An 18,839-nucleotide genomic window follows, 5' to 3' on the forward strand; every position below is an offset into this window, starting at 1 on the left:
AAATTATTACATATATTGATACAACATATATTTAATCTTCCTTATTTAATTATTTCACAATAATATATATAATTTAGTATAATTACATATATTCATCCAACATATATATCAAGCAAATCTCAAATGATGAATTTAATATTTGAAAATAACAACTGCTGTAATATGATTAAGAAAATTATTCATAATTTTATTCTCCATCTTTTTATGTTATTAAGATATAATATTTATCCTATAGCCTCTGCTTTTGGACAGAATTTATCTTCTCATAATTTCCAAAATCTCACATGTGTCGTCTCCACATTTTGCCAACACTTTTCCTCAGCTGCTAAAGGAATCTTCCATAAGCACCATAGCACTTCCCTAAATTCAAAACACATTTCTATGTTAAACATTCATTCTCTCTTATCTTCATATTTTATTTTTTATGTTCACATTTTTCATCCAATGTAAGACACTCAAATTCTCGGTGGAGGAGTAGGTGGCGCCGGAAGGGGAGAAGACTTCCTCCAGCAGCGTCGTAGGGAAGAGAGGGTTAAGGGGGAAGAGAGAGAGCGCGACAAAAAGAAAGAGAGAGAAAGACAAAATGAACATGGCCGACTGAGCTGCTCCATAACACCCATAGGTCGAACATGGCTTAATCTTTCAGCTTCTGGTCAATGGTGAGGAATCGATGCCAGAGATGGTTATACAACGCGCGACGGCGGGGCACGCAAAGTGTTAAAAAGCGACGACCCAACCCCCACTGCTCTGAATTAGACAGCTTTGCCCACTGCTCTGAATCAATTTTTTTCTTTCTAAAAGGTGAAATCACATTTTTTTCTAATATCTACTATGATTTGGAAAAACATGCACACCATCAATATTCATTTTCATTAAATCTTGAATTAAAAGTTGATTTTGAAAAAAATTGATTTTTTCTTCTCCTTTGTCTTACTCTGTAATACTGGAACAGCAGCTTTTTAGGGATGAAAATTTTGCCTAAATTCTATATAAACCCAGGCAAATTGAAAGAGTTTCATTTCATAAATAATGTTGTAACTAATTTGGATTATTCTATTTGTTTTTGCAGCCGCACAAGTTCTGTTAACAATTCAAATGCTCAAAGATGAGGTAATGCAGTTCTTTAATTTCGTGTTTCTATTCTTTTTATTTTTACTTTTGATTTTTTGGAGACAAATAAAGAAGCATATCATTGGTACACCAAGCTAATAATCCTTTTTGCATTTGTAATAGTATATAGAAGTCGTCGGCAAAAGAGCTTTCAAAACTGTGTATCCATTGCTTTTTGCTTCCTTAATGTATGTGTTTCTTTTAGTTGTAGTAATCCACACCTTTTTCCTTCCACCGATGACTAATGCTTTGAGGTGCGTCCATGCTTTGTTGCCTCTGTAATGTTTTAACATCTTTGATTTGGCTCTTTCAGGTGCAAGCTTTGTTTGATGATGCTGGAAAGCGTATTGATTTAGCCACACCCTTTATACCGTACAGGTTTGTTAATTATTAGTAAAAATAGGCATGATCGTGTTGCTAGATTTTGAAATGATTCAAACTCATTATGTCATGCATATTGGCTGGCTTGACATTTTCCTGATCTGCAGTTGACATTGCATCCATTTACATGTGCGCATTGAATTTAGGTTGTACAAGGTTTGGTATTAATGATGGGAAACTTTTGAGGTGCTCATACTACCGAAATTTGGTTGGAGCCTGGATGACAGATATATCCGTAGGATTATCTTTCCCTGATCTGTTATTTTAGTGGCACTTTACTGGGTTTTTGAGTGCTAAATTCACGATTTTCAATTGAGAAGTTACACGTTATTTATTAACTGCTCTAGAAAATAATAAACAAATAGATTTGAGTTTTGAAATGATATGATTTTAAATTCTATGACATATAGAAGAGAAAGAATAAACATTTGTATATTATATCCATTTCATTTTGACAAATTAGATCCAACACTAAAATATATTTGTGTTTTGGAAATGCATCCACCATCACATTGTTAGGAATTCTCAATTGATCAGTTGGTTTTTGTTAATTGCATTTATTAAGCCCTGCCTCAACAAATCTTGGATTTGTATTTTTTTTAATGCTTTTAAATTTTACCTGCATGAAACAGTGATGTATGATAGTGTGTCGGAGTTTAGATAAAGTGTGATGGAATTCAAAGGTCCCAAGAACAAAGCTCATCCATTCCTATTTACCTGCTTCTATGAAATTGGTAAAATTTAAAATTTATATGTATTTAGCTTATAATAAACTAAGTGGTGAGTTTACTGTCCCTTATCATTTCATATGTAGCTTTGGTCTATAGAACTTTAGCATTATGAGTTATCATATCTTATGTCTTATTGGCATATTTTTGGTAATTTTGAATGGTTTATGGGAGGAACAACTAAAAAGGAGTAAAAGAAACTATAGAACACATTACTAGCATTAGGAACAATATTTAAATGATTTATTGTGAATCAAATTGATCTCTTATCTTAAAGCATGCTATTGGTACACTTTTGATATTACAAAAGGAACTTTCTCCAATTCAAGAATCAAGTCACATGTGCAGTTGTTCCACTTAGAATATTGATTTTTGCTTTGTGGTATAGCATTGGGTTAGTTTTAGCCATTTCTTGCTTTTAATCACTTTTGATGTCATTACTTAATCAAATCGGAAAGCCCTTGATTTCTCCTTAATGAACTATGACGCTTATGATTGATGTGAAAAAAATTTCATAACTACATAATTTGCTATATCTATTGGAGATGTTACAAGAATGAAAAATATCTAACACTTTTGGTGGTACATGGGCAGAACATCTAGAGAGGAATAAAAACTTTTGCATCATCATTTTAGCATTTTTATTCCAATACAATGATAAATAAACACTTCAGGTTTATTCCAATGCACTGGATGAGAATGAACCATTGGCTTTGGACATAGGAAGCATGGGAAAGGGTCAGGTATAGATTAATGGATAGAGCATACGAAGATACTGGAATGCTGCGAATGAAGGATGGTTAGTTCACAAAGAAGGACATGTTTGTTGTGGTCTCCGAAGGAGTCTCTGATTGCCTGCAACCTCCTCCAGGTAACACTATCCTTTATAATTTCTTTTCATTGTGTTTTGCATTTTTGTTGTTATTAGAGGAAGGAAAAGATTTCTGCCCAGGATGGTTGAGATTGATGCTATAAATTGAAATTTTGACATTAAATTTCTGCACTTTATGCCTCATTTGACATGATTGATAACATTTTTATCAAGTCCAAAGATATATTTCATCTTAGAGTTTAATTTAACGTTATTTAGACCTTCTCAATTATATCGGTGCTTTAATCACAGGTTGAAAGCAATCTTTGTTCTCATTCGGGATTTCCATGGTTCCATTGAAAAAAGTGGTTAGTTTAGAAATTTCATCTATTAGCATCAATCTAGAAGAATTGATTTTCAATAATTAGAATATGCAAAATAAATCTTTTATTTTGGTTTCTAATTGAAATGAATGGCTGTGTTCTTAGTCCAATATAAGATAAGATATCTACTACATTTATGTGCATTCAATATATTTTTTTTTTGTGGTTTCTACAAAATTTTCTATTACTGGACAAGCTTTTTTGGGCCTAAGATAAGGAAGATTTTTTACAGCTACAAGAGCAATAGATGTTCTGAATTTCACTCCACTGAACAACAAGCCCAGTAAGAAAAAGAAAGAAATGCTTGACAAGTTCTGTGAGACCCCCTTTTACTTGAAGCTTCTCAAGGAACATGTAATCAATTACTGCTGTGAATGCACCACCATGTAAACACCGCTTCTCTATTCCTTTACTGTTCTAATATAATAGTATTGTTCTTGCTGATTCTACCTTTCTGTGGACTATTTTTTTCTTAGCCCTCACATGTTTTCTGTTCCAGGAATTAATTAATGTGGATTATGAATCAGAAGTGGAATAGGAATTTCTTTCTATATTTCGGAAGGGATGGAGAGGTACAAAGTAACTTAATTTCGTCTTCCCATTTCTAGGACTTAAGAAGCTGTTCATTTAATGTTCATCTTCCGAATATTACTTGAAATTAACCTTTTTCTTTGTTTTCTAATAATCCATGTCCTTATGTTGTTTCTCTGGATAAGGTTGTGGATGTTGATAGAAATGTAGGAGATGAAAAAGTTGGTTACTGATGGATTTCAAGAAGCCAGAGACATGTTGGAATAACTGAGATTAGATTTTGTGGCCAGTGGGTTTGAGCAATAGGTAATGTTTACATTCTATGATGATTGAAACTAGATATTCTTGAAATGTACTGAACCCGGTTCAATTTAACTATATATTCTTAAAATTTATTGAATTCGTTTCCAGGAGGGAGCACAATGCATAAAATTTACTTAGTTCTAAAATTTTGGTTAATATACAATAAAATAAATTTTTTTTCTTGCTTTCAAATGATTGCATGCACATTTTTCATTGTCCGAGGTTCAGATCTATATGATTATCAATTGCATTCTCACTCAATAACAATTTTATATCATATATTATAGGGACCTTTGCTTTTTTAAAATACACAGAATGTGAATGCAAGTGATCTCAAATCCAGCTGTTTGATGAGTTTTGTGCTCATTGTAATGTGCAGGTAGTTGGGGATGGTCTTTTGATGTCTAATGCAAAACTCATTGAGAGAGCAGTACTAGAGTATGCGTGTAATGTTCTTCTTCTTAAGGTAACTGATTATAAGAAATGGACAGACCACTACGGCTGCAACGCTTTCTTTCCTTTGTTCTTTCTCTGCCTTTAAAAATTATGAGATAGAAGCGTAAGTATGAACATACTATTTTTCAAAATTTATATATGATCTTTGATGCAATTTTTGTTCCTCCTATAAGTTTGACTTAAAAATCCTTTGATTAAAAGGAGATTAGAACATGAAATTAAGAAAGAAAAAGCTCAAACAGATAATGGTATATGGATAAAATTTTAATTTGTTCATTTGATAATTGTTTATTTAATATTTATTCCCTTTTGTTGTTGGATAGCTTACCGTGTTCTATTAACTATATTGCTGATTTTTTTTTCCTATTTTCGTATCTATGTCATTTCTTAAAGAACATCTGAGGTGGTGATTAACCTGCAATAGCAAGTAAAATTTTAGTCTCTAAGTAACACTATCCTTTATAATTTCCTTGTGTTGCCATTTGCATGTTGTTATTAGAGGAATGAAAAGATTGCTGCCTAGGATGGTGGATATTGATTCTATATAAAGAAATTGACATTCTACATTTCATGCCTCATTTGACATTATTGATAACATTTTTATCCAGTTAAATAATATATTTAATGTTATATAGACCTTTTCAATTTTACCGGTACTTCCATTCTCATCATCATAGAGTTCATGAGGAAGTTCAATAATATTTATTTGGGGATGATACCTGTAATAAGCAACCCTTAATCTATAACATATAGAGAAGAAAGAATAAACATTTGTATGTTATATCCATTTCATTTTAATTAATTGGATCCAACACTAAAATATATTAATGTGTTCTGAATTTGCACCCACCATCACATTGTTAAGGATTCTTTCATTTGGTACGTCAATCCTCTCACCACTAACACTTCACATATGCCAATATAATTTTTTTCGAAAGATGTTTCGAGTTCTTAATTTATCAGCTAGAATTGATTTCAGTAAAAAGGATTTGGTTTTGAAAATTCTATAAGAGATAATTTTGGAGCAATAAAGATCATCAAATAATGCAAAAAAAAACCTTTGTTCTTTTTGTTTGGGTATATAGTAATGCAAATTACAATGTTGAAGTATTTGATTATCATATCTTGAAGGTTTATGTTATTTTTGTAAAAATTTTAATGAACATGGAGCAGTTTGTTTTTTATCTGAAACTTAATCATGCGATACTTTAATGAGATGGTTTAAAACAAACCAAACCATGGAGCAATTTCTTGGACTATTAGGAGTTCAAGAGCAATAGCAAAAAGTTGGAGATGTTACTGCTCTTGAAGTTAGAGTTGTTTCTCTTAGAAATGCTCCCGCTCTGAAGTTGGTTTTTTTTTTTTTATAATTTAAAGAAATTTAGTAGAAGCTATTTAGGCTATAGCCTTTTTCTTTTCTAAACATAAAATGATGTTCAGAGGTGTAAAACAGTATCACACTTAAAATAAGCATAGTCATTGTTGTCTGCTGACATCTTATATAATTTAGTAGCTTTGACTTTTATAGATTTTTTTTGTTACTTCAAATTTGGATTTGCTTTTGGTTTTGCTAAGTAATTTGAAAACTTTCCTTTTCTAAGGAACAATTTTCCTGACAAAGCTCAAAGTGTGAAATCTGCTGCAAGGTGCTTTGGCTGAAGTTGCACCTGCCAAAGCGGTATGAATGATTCATCTGCTTAATCGCTATTTTTTACCCTTTTTTTGTTTATATTCGATCATTTTTGTCTCTTCTTTAATTTGTTCAGTTTAATTCTTGAATGGCACTCTTTAAAATTTAACTAAGTTGATATATATTTAACTATTTTTGTTCTTCCTTTTCCTTCCATAACTAACTTTTGTATATTTGTTTTTGAGTTTCCTTTAAAAATGAATTTCCTACCGTATATAAATATTGAAAACTAAAGGGCACATATATAATGCAAACGGTTAAAGTCATGTATTACCTGTAGTATTTTGTGAATATGCAGCAACAATAATAATAATCGTTCGTAAATTATCAGCTTTAATTTTCTTTCTTCTGCTATATATGCATGATGAATGTAACTTTTCAGTTTTTATTTTGTATTGTGATTTCTATTAACTCAGCATATACCACTGCGGCACTGCTGCAGTTTTATGTTATGTTCGTTGGCAATTTTTTAATTATTGAACCATGCTCTTTATTATTTTCTATAAGTCAGTAACTATAATTTGAAAATTATATAGATTTCCTTTTTGCTGTTTTGTAAAATAATCATTTTATAGTTAACTAATTTATGTCACTACGTGTAAAACAAACATCTTTTACAATTTTAGTTAACTAATTGATTGTTAGCATTTTATTAGAGAAGAGATCATGAACTTGAATTCTATAGTGATTTCATTAGGGACAAGATTTATGTGCCCTTAATGTCATGACTCACTTTATATAGGGACAAAATTTAGGACATATTTGTTTGAACTTCAAAAAGTGATATTGGATAGTTTTTAACTCAAGTTATTATACATTTATGCTCACTTTCAGGCTGTAGGATTTATAATGTAAATGTTAGAAGTAAATCCCTCTCTTGCTAAGGAGGCACTACAGAAACTCCCGAACACGATAACCAATCTAGAAAATTTGAAGTTAAAAGTAAAGCACGGTATAAAATAGTAGAACATGATTTTTTTGAGCAAATCATTCGTTCTAGGAGAGTTTATGCAAACTTGAGTGTTAAAGTTGAAAATAAGATAACTTAAGTGATAAAGTGTGGATTATGCAAATCTAAACGTGATCAAGTTAGTGTTACACAAAATATTTTAACATTTAAAAATATTTTGCTTTTACTATATGTTTCTTTTTCTTATAGTACTTGCCTGAGGTTGTGAGAAATGTAGTATCACTATTTTTAGCATAAATTTAGTACCTCAGTGCATGAAAATTTCAAAAAAATTCTTAATTTTAGTTTATAATTAGCCTTTTAAAAATTTGTGAAAGGAGTTATAATAACTTTTAAGTTGATCGCATACTAAGTTTCATTTAGAAACGGAGGGGAAGCAACTAAATAAAATATTTTAGTATGATTAGTTTAGTAAATCTTAAACATAATTTAATATTTCTAAAGCATATGTATTTATTATTTTTTGTAGTCATGTCATAGTAAAAAATTGTCCTAGAGAAATTATCACAAAAGCTGTGTGCATGTGGGAATATAATTACAACTTTTATTAATATATATATGAAAAAACAAATTTGTTGGTCTTTATGGGATGAAAAAACAATTTTTGTAATAGGACCTAACAAATTTGTTGGTATTTAAATTTGTCATGAGGTTAGTTGTTTTTTTTTTTTTAAAGGAAGAACCTTTTCTAAGTCTATGTAAGAGGATGTGGCTGTTTTTGGGAGCGGAGATGGTTAAAGAAGTAAACACCTTTTGATTTCTTTTGTTAAAAATTAAATGCACGATGCAAGAGTATATTCCTTAATTTGCAAACTGATATTTGAATATGTATATAAAAATTTATTTATGTTTTTTATATGAAAAAAATGATCCAACACATATAAACAAGATAACATAGTTGATATATATATATATATTAGATCATAAATATATTAATCTTTTTATAAAAAATTATATATAAATACAATAAAATACATTATGTATACGACTCGGGCCTAGTCCGGGCTTTATACTAGTTATATTTATAAGGGTGTGATTGCATAATTTCTCTAGAAGTTGATTATATATATATTGAAAGATAATTCTTATCAATTTTTTCCAACAAGTTTTAAAATAAAAAATATTTTCATAAAAAGTTTTCTAAATAGATCAAATTATTTAGCTTATTTTGGGGGGTCAAAAAATTTATTTTTGTTGAAGGTCGAATGTTTTCTATTTGCTTTTGCTATGCACTTTTCAAAAATCCAACATGTAAATCAGTGTGCAATTCTCATCTCACATTATGAAGGATGAACAACCCTTTGTTTTCAACTTGACAGGCTTTTACCAAAATCCTCAAAAATTCTCAATCCAATTCAAATCTAACCATTACCAATTTCAATCCTAAACACTTTTAGACACTTTCAACCACTCATCTATCAATTTCCAACCATCCAATACCCAACAATTCAATTTCAAACCATTTCAATGAACAACTTAAAATCCAACAACATTTCACCAAGTGAATACCAAACCTACATTACTATATGTCCATACTCATTATTATCATGTCCTATAAATACCATTTGTTCCTCAACCTTTCATTTGCAGTTTTGCACCACTTCATTTCATACATTAGTTTGTTTCTTTGCACATTGCTAACAGCCATGGATGGTGGTGGATTCTTCAAATCCAACGTTATGAATGTTGCAAAAAGCATAAAGAAGACAGGGAAAGATGACCCTAAACGAGTGATTCACTCGTTAAAAGTGGGACTCGCTCTCACTTTTTTGTTTTTGAGCCCAACCCACCGCAACCTCTTATTCTCTCCAAGAATTGGGTGTTTTTGAAATAGGCCCAATAAAAAGCTCTTGTTTTTATTATTCTACACTTCAGCAGCAACCAAATGTCATTCACTAAAGCCCAGAAAATTTCACTTTCTAAAAGTAAAGGAATCATACAATTTCACTTCTTATGTTACTGATTTTCTGAAACACTAATTTTTTGTGAACTGTGATCTCAAAAATCAGCTCATTATTTTTTATTGTCCTATAAATACCATTTGTTCCTCAACATTTCATTTGCACCACTTCATTTCATTTCATACGTACATTAACAGCCATGGATAGTAGTGGATTCTTCAAATCCAACCTTATAAATGTTGCAAAAATCATAAGGAAGATAGCAAAAGATGATCCTAGACAAGTGATTCACTCGTTAAAAGTGGGACTCGCTCTCACTTTGGTTTCGTTGTTCTACTATTTAAGGCCTCTTTACAAAAGTTTTGGAGATGCCGGAATGTGGGCGATTTTTACCGTGATTGTAGTTTTAGAATTCACCGTAGGTAAGTATCTTAACTGATTAGTGTTAGTCAAATACAAAAAAATAAAACAAAATATTAATCACTTAACATCTATCTTATTAAGAATAATAAAATGACAATATGTTTATTTGGTGTATGAAGGTGGAACTCTTAGCAAGGGTCTAAATAGAGGATGTGTGACACCATTAGCCGGTGCTTGAGGGGTTGGAGATAAGCATTTAGCTACTGCTTTTGAAAAAAAAAAAAAAGGAACGGTAGCTAAATGCTGACCTCCAACCCCTAAAGCACCGGCTAATAGTGTCACACATCCTCTGTTTAGACCTTTGCTAAGAGTTCCACCTTCATACACCAAATAAATATATTGTCATTTTATTATTCTTAATAAGATAAATATTAGGTGATTAATATTTTGTTTTATTTTTTTGTTTTTGACTAACACTAGTTAAGATACTTACCTACGGTGAATTCTAAAACTACAATCACGGTAAAAATCGCCCACATTCCGGCATCTTCAAAACTTTTGTAAAGAGGCCTTAAATAGTAGAACAACGAAACCAAAGTGAGAGCGAGTCCCACTTTTAACGAGTGAATCACTTGTCTAGGATCATCTTTTGCTATCTTCCTTATCATTTTTGCAACATTTATAAGGTTGGATTTGAAGAATCCACCACTATCCATGGCTGTTAATGTACGTATGAAATGAAATGAAGTGGTGCAAATGAAATGTTGAGGAACAAATGGTATTTATAGGACAATAAAAAATAATGAGCTGATTTTTGAGATCACAGTTCACAAGAAATTAGTGTTTCAGAAAATCAGTAACATAAGAAGTGAAATTGTATGATCCCTTTACTTTAGAAAGTGAAATTCTCTGGGCTTTAGGGAATGACATTTGGTTGCTGCTGAAGTGTAGAATAATAAAAACAAGAGCTTTTTATTGGGCCTATTTCAAAAACACCCAATTCTTGGAGAGAATAAGAGGTTGCGGTGGGTTGGGCTCAAAAACAAAAAAGCTTGTCTAAGACCTCTTTGACTCTTAGTTCTTGATAAATATGGTAAGATAATAATGATAATATGGTAAATTGATTATATATTAATACAAAAAAAAAAAAAAAACCAGAACTTGCCTTATTTAGCATTGATTAATTATCGCAACAATTAATGAATACTAAATAAGACAAGTTATAACTGTTTTTTGCTGATTTTATTTGGTTACCAAACATTTCACTTTAGATTATTTGGGGGGTCAAAAATTTTATTTTTGTTGAAGGTCGAATGTTTTCTATTTGCTTTTGCTATGCGCTTTTCAAACATTAAACATGTAACCCTATCAGTGTGCAATTCTCATCTCACATTATGAAGTTTGAATAATGAACAACTTGAGGTGGCTAACATGTTTTCTATTCACAGGTATTCGACTCAACTCGGTCGGATAGGATTTGTAACTCAATTTATAATGGATAGGATTTTCGTACAGGTTGAATAATGTGTGGGTTGGGTCTTAACCTTACTCGATTAATATATAAGTATATATTATATAATTATATAAAAATATATTTTAAATAAATATGAAATCAAAAACTTCTCACTAAATACAAAAAATTCTTAGTCACTAAAAGAAAATCATTAATTGATCATTTTAAAAAAAAATTACATAAAATCAATTTTATTTTAAATTATTATCAATTTATATAATAATGTTGCATCTTTTTTATAACTCGCCAGTAAGATTGGATACCCGCGAGTTAAAAATGGGTAAGATTATAATTAGGATAAAATAGAGTTGAATTTATGTAAAAATTTTAATCTGCTAGTAGAAGTAAGGTTGGATTTAAATCTTACCCTATCTAATCTATTGTCACCTTTATGAACAACCCTTTGTTTTCAACTTGACAGGCTTTTTATGTAGTTCCTTTATTGAATTATGATGACTAAATTTTTCTGGATTTCATTTCTAATTTTGTGAAGACTTCTTTTGATTTTCTGAATAGAAGTATATATGATATTTCATTTAAGAAAAAGTATTCTCATTTCTTAATAATAATTGTGTTGCAATAGATAAAGTTTGAAAAATTAGTTTTTCCGTGATCCTTATTACTTTGTGATTATGAAATTTCCGACCGATACCATATGATTCATCTGAATGTCACTGCCAATATATGTAAATTAAAAAAAAAAGGGAATGTAACAAGTTGGACAGTTATTAGTTTATTATTCTCCAACGTTTTATATTGGAGAAATAAGTAAAGTTATACATTAGATGAGAATTTTCATGTAAAGTTAATAATAGTTGAAAATAGTTAGGTGAATTTATATATAATTATTAACTGCATATGAATATATATATATAATATGCAGTTAATAATTATATATATATATATATATATATATATATATTACAAAATATATAATAAGATTGGAAAATTTTTAAACATATCGGTATATTGGTGTTTCAATAATTTTTAACCGTTGATCTTAATTATAAAAAATATATATAATATATATAATTAAGATGAACAGTTAAAATTTACTGAAATACTAATGTATGTATTGATATACTTAAAAGTATGATATACTTAAAAGTTTTTCGATAAGATTTTTTCATAACTTAACCGGCAAAAAAATAAAAAAGGAAATGACCAAAGTATCCTGAAGGTGAGAGCACGTGATATACCAGCAATACCTGATGAGAGAATAGATAACATCTTAATGGGAAAAGCTCTTTTATGATAGATTCGATTATTGGTATGATCATGAACAGCACTCAAAGCTTTAAAGGGTAGTTGGAAAAGATTTATAGAAAAAATGCCCCTGCATGCGTTTGTCGTGTGAACACTATTAGTAAAATGATCATTGGTCATGGCTCAACGGTCTTTGTTTTCATTTTGCTGCAGTAATTTCATTCTAACAATTCTCAACTGGTTTGGCTCGATATGTATTATTTGTTATAATAAGATTACTAAGTCAATCTTGTGCTGCTTAATATCCAGCTTGACCAGACACGCAACTTTCACACGACTTTCATAAGCAGGATTAAGGGATAATATCGTAATAAACACCAACATAATAAAAGATTAAGCCGTCATCATTTCAAAGCATGCAAACTTTATTGACCACTTTTCTTCACTTCAATAATATAATAAATTAAAGAATAAATTACCATTTGTATTCATGAAAGATACAAACGCTGATAAATGTATCCATATAAGAATAAAACGACAATTGTACCTACGGAAGATAACTTCAGTGTGCCAAGAATTCCTAACGGACCAATTGTGTAACCAACGTTTGAGTACTCTTGGCACACGGAAGCCACCTTCCATGATTATAATTGTCGTTTTATTCTTATATGCGTACATTTGTCAGCATTTATATCTTTCATGATACAAATGATAATTTATTCTAAATTAAACCTATCTTTGCTTCTTCTATTAAGACCGAATTCGTCTTCTAAAAAACTGTATATAGTTTTAGACTTTGAAGCAGTTGATACTTAGCCATCAAATCAAGTACTGAGAGAAGTTAAGAAAATAAATTAAAAATAAAGAAATAATTTGGATAGTCTTGGTTGTTGGACTATTATTACAGGAGACAAAAAAAATGCAACAATGGTCTTGCTCTCAATGAACCTGTTCAACTCCATTCATCAGCAGCCAACTAGTTTTGTCAATCTAGTGTTTTTGGGTCAACTATTTTCATGATTGAGTGTTATCCTAATTCCCTACCATTTAATGTTGCCAAATTGTGTAAGTTCCAAGTCTCGTAATTAAGGGTGAATTGATGTCCAAAGTAACATCTGATAATGTATTACAAAAGTGCCCACCGTGTTGTGTGATGTGACTTTTATTTGTGCCCTCTCAGCTCCCCAATGGGTAATTCTTCAATGCCTTCCTTTGAGTTTTGAGGCCAAAACATTATGGGATTAAGGGAGGCGCAAAACCCTTTTTTTAATGGTATTTTTAACTGGATAAATTAATATTAATTAATTTGTTACGGACGGAGTTCTATTTAAAAGTTTATTATTGATCAATGAATTACTATATGCACATACACAAGGTAAAATTTAAATCTTTTAACATTTAATTAAATAGATGAGTGAGCTGAATCCAACTAAAAATTAAAACAAAAATATAGAAAAACTACGTTTGTTTGAATAACATAAACAATAATTAAAAAGAGAGTTAATTTTAATTTTAAATTAATTAAATATAATCCTTATTTTAAATACAAAAAATTAATTTTAATTTTAAATTAATTAAATATAGTCTTTATTTTAAATGGTTAGTAAACTATTGTTAACGTAATTCGCACCTCTGATTGCTTTTCTAATTTTGTTAACAATCCCACTACGTTTTCAATAATATATCTGCTAATTTCTATCAACTCTTATTTATAATTATATTTAATAGAAGTGTTTTTATGAATGTATCTAATAAAAATATTTTTTTTATGTTTATGTCTAATAAAAATATCTTTATATATATTTTTTGAATATGTCTTCTTAAACATATATTTAAAATATAATAATTAATTATTATTGATAATAAGTTGGCATACCTATACTTTTCCTTTTTACTAAACAATATCCCACTAAACCCGGCCCTTGGAATTATCTTACATTCTTACATGTATTTTTCATCTATTTTGGCATTAATTTAAATAAAAGATGATCTAAGCTCATCAAAATTACATTAATTCGATTTCTGATTTGAATATCAAAAACACTTCATGACCAGATATTTGTCTTAACTATAACCGAATGACTTAAATAAAAAAATTAATTATTTTTCAGTAATACTATAGAGATAATATATATTTTTTTATCAATAATTAATTAATAATAATTAAAAATATTGACTAAAAATATGATGTTGAGCAAACTACCATATTATAACAAATGTATCACCTTCTCTCCCTTTACAAGAATTTCTTCTTCTTTTTTTAATTATCATTAAGGTATAGTTTTAAATAATTTACAACTCCAGCAAATATGCACTTAATTCCCACGTCAATATTTATATATAATTTATAATCCATCCAATAATATGGAGTGTACGTGGAAAGTACAAATAATTATTATATATGAAGTGGGATTATATTCACTAATTTACCCAAACAATTAATTAAAGGATAGCTAGCTGTGTGAACGTACATCAGCGTCTCATATCTTTCCACATGCTAACATGTTAGTCTGTTTCTTAATTCTTCTACAAATTCAAATTGATTGACCTACATTTCTCACCACAGCCGTCAAACTTATATAGGATAACCCAAACTTCTATGGGACACCAAACAGATCATTACCTAATTTTTTGTTGTAATACAAATTAAAAATTATTCTCCATACACAAGTATTTTTTTAATATAAGTCTTTACAAATCATTTATATTCACACGTTTCATACATATTATTATTGCAAGTTCTTCTTCTTTTTATTATTATACGTTCTTCTTCTTTTTTGTTATTGTCGTCATCAACACCACTTCTTATTCCTCCTTCTCTTCCTCCTTCTTCTTTTATTAGAATTTCTTCTCCTCGTTTCTTTTTCTCTTTCTCCTCCATCATCAGTTATCTCGTTGTTGAAGATAATGAATAATTCAGTTTCAGATTGTCAATTGAACTAGAACGAAATTGATTATTGTTTTGAATCCAATCAGGTGGTTGAAATGTGGTTCAATTCAGAAGAAAAAATATAGCATTAGAGGAAACATTTTTCTGTATTTGCAGCAAATTTAGGTATAACACAAATATATTTGGGTGTAACACAAAGATATTTGGGTGTATTTTTATTCTGATAAGTTCTGCATAATTCAAAACTCTTCCTCTTCTTCTTTCTCATCTTTTGCTGTTTTTTTTTTGTTTTACCTTCTCAAGTTCCTTCTTGTTTTACTCTCTTAACAAGAATAAAAACAAAAAAATTAAACAAAAAAGAAGAAGAAACACATAATGTTGCAAAATTAATTGGAAGAGGATGTACTTACATTCATTTAACTAAAAGAAAGAAAGAAATAAGAAAAAAAAATAAGAAGAAAAAATGCAGCATTAGAGAAAATATTTTTCTGTATTTGCAGCAAATTTGGGTATAACACGAAAATATTTGAGTGTATTTTTATTCTAACAAGTTTTGCATAATTCAAAACTCTTCCTCTTCTTCCTTCTCATCTTCTACCGCTTCTTCTTCTTCATCTTCTTATTTCGTTTTCTTATAATTCTTCTTGGGAGAAAAAATCAAATAAAGAAAAAAAATACATAATGTTGCAAAATCAATAAAAAAAGGAGGAGAAAAAAATGCAACAACAATAACAACAATAAAAAGAACTATTATAAGGATGAAAATACGAAGAAAAAGAAGAAAGAATGCGAAGAAAAATGAGGAGGAATGCAAAGAAGAAGGAAGAGAAGAAGAAGGAGAAGGAGCAGGAGGAAGAACGTAGAATATAAACGTTGAAGAAGAACTGTTTCTCATTTCGTGCTATTCAAAGTTGAGAAAGCGCGTGTTTACACGCTTTTTAAATTGAAAGTTGTTTTTGTTGGACTTGGACTGATTTGTATAGACTTGTATGCCAAAAAGACTTGTATGTGTAGCAAGTCTCTGATATTAAATGTTGCAACAAATGTTTTTAGTAAAGTAATACTAATACATCTTGCGGGGTTTAAATTAGAGGTGTTCAAATCCAAACCGATTTAAATTAAATCGTTCATTCCATTTTAATCTAAACCGAAAATTGATTAAAAACACACTAATTCGAATTTGATTGGATTCAATTTTTTGCAAACTACTGAATCGAATCGAATTTCAAATTTACTTTTCATAATCGATTCAATCCAATCCAAATCACACAATGTGTTATAATATTATTATTTTATTATTATATTTATAATTATACTTATAACATGTTTAATTTGTTATACATTTTTATATTATTTATGTATTATTATTATCTAATAAATATTTTATGTTCAAATGTTATTTATTTTAACTAACCTATAATTTTATTTCTATTGTTATGTTATCGTTAATTTTTTAAGATATTGTTAAAACTTGTTATGTCATTATTGATTATTTAAAATTTGATGTTAAAATTTGTTATATGTATTTAATTTTTTTAATTTATAAAATTACAAATCAAATCTAATCCAAACCTCTTGAAATTGGATCGGATTTTTTTTTTTAACATTATCCAATTCAACCTATATTGCAAGTAAAATTAATGAACTAAGTTATTATTTTCAAATTATATGAAATAATTCTATAATGACATCTATGATTACATCCTAATAATAATAATAATCACTAATTGAAATAGTGATTTTCTTGTAATTTGTCATAATACTTGATGAGCTGCAGCCATGTGATGCTCCAGTTGTTGTCTACAATTGTTTATAATATATAGTATCTCTCGTTTTAAATATCGCTTATTTTAGAGAAATTTTATTGGTTTAAATAAATATCTAGCTATATCATATATTAATGCAATATTTATTGAATATTTTCTTTCCCTCAATGCCCTTAAAATATTCATCAGCCTTGTTCCTTTTTATCTTTTCCACGTTGAAATCCTTTTACATTTTACCGCAATTAAGCTGGAATTAATCGTTTAATTAGTAAAATTTAGGTAAATCATAAAAAAATGCATTCGAATTATTTTATTATCAATACAAATATTTTTAAATTTTGTTATTAATAAAAATATTGTTAAATTATATAAAAACGTGATAAAATATACAACCTGAAACGTTTTACATTATTGCAAAAAAAAAATGGTATAATAAATAAAATTTTTTATGTGATAAATAAAAATCTACAAAAATACTATTTGTACATTAAAATTAGCCACTAAAATTAGTCACTAATGTATTTTTATATAAATACATATGTGGTTTAATTTATTTTCAATGTGTATTTATATTTCAACATGTATTTTATACTGATTACTGATTTTAGTGTGACTTATTTTGGTATACATATAACATTACTCAAAAATATAATATTAATAAGTAAATTACGTTATGTTTTGTTAATAAAATATTGAACATAATTAAATATTTTTAATACATTTTTAAATTATTTAAATATTTTTATTAATAATAAAATTTAAAAATATTTTTGTTGTTATTAAAATAATTTAAGTGTATTTTTAATAATTTAGACTAAAATTATTTAGATAATAAGAGTATATGTCCTAATCCCTATGGAAACCCCTTTTATTATTTTTTTTTCTTAAATTAGTACGGACGTTGGACCTATGTGAGCATAATTACATTGACTTTCGTCATATAAGATGGCACAAAAAAAGAAAAGAAGAATTTAGGGGAAGCCTGTGACAATTTAATTAACTGCATTAATAAAACTGTTGACGTGGCAAAGTTTTACTTCCTAGAAATTGCAAATAAATTAGCATACGTATGCATGTGACATCAAACATTTGTTAGTTGTGAAAAGAAAAACCCAGAAGCAAGTTAAAAAGGAAAAGAATCCGTCTTAAATTCACTCAATAATGATATTCCTTAAAGAAATAAAAAATCAATCAGCCTAACAGAAATCGAAAGAATCTATCCGTTCAATTTACCGTTTGGCATTTGAACGCATGCAATGCAAGTTTTATTACTCGTTTATCTTGTGCCTTTATTTTTAGGAAGGTGGTTCTTTTTAATCTTCTTCCTATTTTTTTTTATTGGCTATTCAAACGTGAAAAATAAAAAATCTCAAGTTTGAAATAATAATAATTTTTTCACTTTATTATAGTTAACTAAATATAATTTATGTATATATTAAATATATTTATGTATATTTATATATATTATTTTATATATTTTTAACTAAATATAAATCATTAAAATAATTAAATATGTCATAAATAAATAATTAAAATTATTTATAGTAATATAATATTTTTTATCAAATACTAAATACATACTTATTTTATACCTAATGATTAAATTTTAGTGAGTTAATATTCATATTAATATTTGAAATTATATTTATATTTTAATTTAGTTCACAAATTAAATTTGGATTCATTCCATTTGGTTTTTCAACTTAGTATTTATAATCAAAGTTGATACTTGACCTTATTTTTGTCATAAAATCATAAATAGTGTATTGAAATGGACTAGCAGCTTAGGACGTTAGACTTTTTAACGACCATTTGATTTGATAATTGAAATTTTTTT

The 18,839-nt window shown here is 28.5% G+C and overlaps 1 long non-coding RNA gene across 7 annotated transcripts; it reads left to right on the top strand.

Annotated features, from left to right (window-relative positions):
- Positions 1–293: 293 nt before the first annotated feature.
- On the top strand, positions 294–6,537 carry LOC148578888 (uncharacterized). 7 transcript variants are annotated; one of them, XR_015902634.1, is made up of 10 exons: positions 297–801; positions 1,070–1,110; positions 1,424–1,488; positions 1,638–1,726; positions 2,124–2,225; positions 2,894–3,090; positions 3,646–3,799; positions 3,913–3,985; positions 4,130–4,250; positions 4,627–5,272. It is a non-coding gene; the product is annotated as an uncharacterized LOC148578888 (long non-coding RNA). The 7 variants fall into 7 exon arrangements; XR_015902633.1 differs by lacking the exons at positions 1,638–1,726; positions 2,124–2,225 and adding an exon at positions 3,343–3,398 and having other exon boundaries at positions 294–801; XR_015902632.1 differs by lacking the exons at positions 1,638–1,726; positions 2,124–2,225 and adding an exon at positions 6,305–6,537 and having other exon boundaries at positions 295–801; positions 4,627–4,713.
- The last annotated feature ends 12,302 nt before the right edge of the window (positions 6,538–18,839 follow it).

Source organism: Arachis ipaensis, chromosome B1, assembly GCF_059453495.1.
Source record: "Arachis ipaensis isolate K30076 ecotype BB chromosome B1, ASM5945349v1, whole genome shotgun sequence".
NCBI lineage: Eukaryota > Viridiplantae > Streptophyta > Magnoliopsida > Fabales > Fabaceae > Arachis > Arachis ipaensis.